General features: G+C 39.5%; 1 non-coding gene across 1 annotated transcript; it reads left to right on the forward strand.

The window, feature by feature from the left end:
- Positions 1-1,351: 1,351 nt before the first annotated feature.
- LOC140894160 (small nucleolar RNA R71) lies at positions 1,352-1,456 on the forward strand. The gene has a single exon (XR_012153707.1). It is a non-coding gene; the product is annotated as a small nucleolar RNA R71 (small nucleolar RNA).

The raw sequence follows: 1,456 nt of genomic DNA on the forward strand, positions 1-1,456 counted from the left end.
AAATTTTCAAAAATTCATCAATTTTCAGCTACCTCATCATCGGCTAAAATCTCATCCCCAACTCATGCATTCGAACAACACAAACTGCAACACAACAAATCACAAACTAAATGCAATAACACAACAAAACAAATGAAACAATATGAATACACCCCCCCCCCACACACACACACTTAAATGAAGCATTTCCCTCAATGCATCAAAACACAAAACAAAAACAAACAACTAAACACAATGCAATGCAAAAATGTAAAACGAAACTCCCCTGGTTAAAGTGTTGGAACTGTCCTTTTCAACGTCTGACAACATTACGGAAGAATCATATTGAAACTTTGACTGTGAAGGTGGCGACATTCGGTTTCTGAAAACAACAAAAATAAATGCAAAAACAAAATGAAAGATAAAAACTAAAGAAAAGAAAAAAAACACTGGGTTGCCTCCCAGCCAGTGCCTCTTTTTACAGTCGTCGGCACGACCCTTAGAAGCACTCGTCAAAGAGCGGGTGACGCCCAAAGTAAGTGTCATATGACACCACAAATGAGTCTTTGTTCCAAGTGCCCTCAAGATTGGCTAGATGTAAACAGTTAAAGCTCTTCACCTCAACAACACTCCATAGCGGCTGGTAAACATGGGAAGAGAACGTCTCGGTGGGCTCTAGGATGCCAACATCTTTTGAAACTTGTACTAATGGAAGGAAAAGATCTTGGGGATGTGTGTATGATAATACTATCGATGAGCTCATATCGATAGACTCTTGAACTCCGTCATCCGCAAACAAGAGTGGTAACATATTTCCATCATACCCTATTTCTTCCATAACATCTTCCGACTACGGTTCAATAAGAAAAAAAAGACTCAAACGCCTCTAAATTTCAGCATGATTTGATTTGCACTCCCAATCCTGGTTCTCTGAGTCATCATCATCGAACCAAATTGGGTTGGTCACTACTTGAGTATCTTGATCCACTTCCTGTTCTAGGTGTTCATGGACAATTGATCTCTTGATATTCTCCATGTGCTCCATAAGGTGACATCTAGAATTTTTTAGTTCTTTTATAGCTGCCTCAGTCGATGCCACAAGCTTGCTCATAATATCCTCTAGTGGATGTAAGACCAATTTAGAACAACTTCCCACCTCCTTTTGAAGCCCGAATGGTTGGTCTGTAAAATCCGGGTGTGTAATATCCCAATACCGGTAATAGTCAAATTCTGCCATATCATCCAACAGATGCATCAAACTATCATCATCTCAGCAAAATAATGAACTACCGGCTGCAAAAGCTCCTTCAATTACCCATTTTCTTGTCACTACATCCAAACCATCAAGAAAAAATGTAAGGGAATAACAGAAAAATCATGAAACCGGAAGATGGTCGCTAAATCCTTGAATCTCTCCCATGCTGCATAGAAAGGCTCTCCATGTTGCTGGTTAAAACTTGTGAATACTTGTCGATTT

Source organism: Henckelia pumila, chromosome 3 (genome assembly GCF_033568475.1).
Source record: "Henckelia pumila isolate YLH828 chromosome 3, ASM3356847v2, whole genome shotgun sequence".
Classification (NCBI taxonomy): Eukaryota; Viridiplantae; Streptophyta; class Magnoliopsida; order Lamiales; family Gesneriaceae; genus Henckelia; species Henckelia pumila.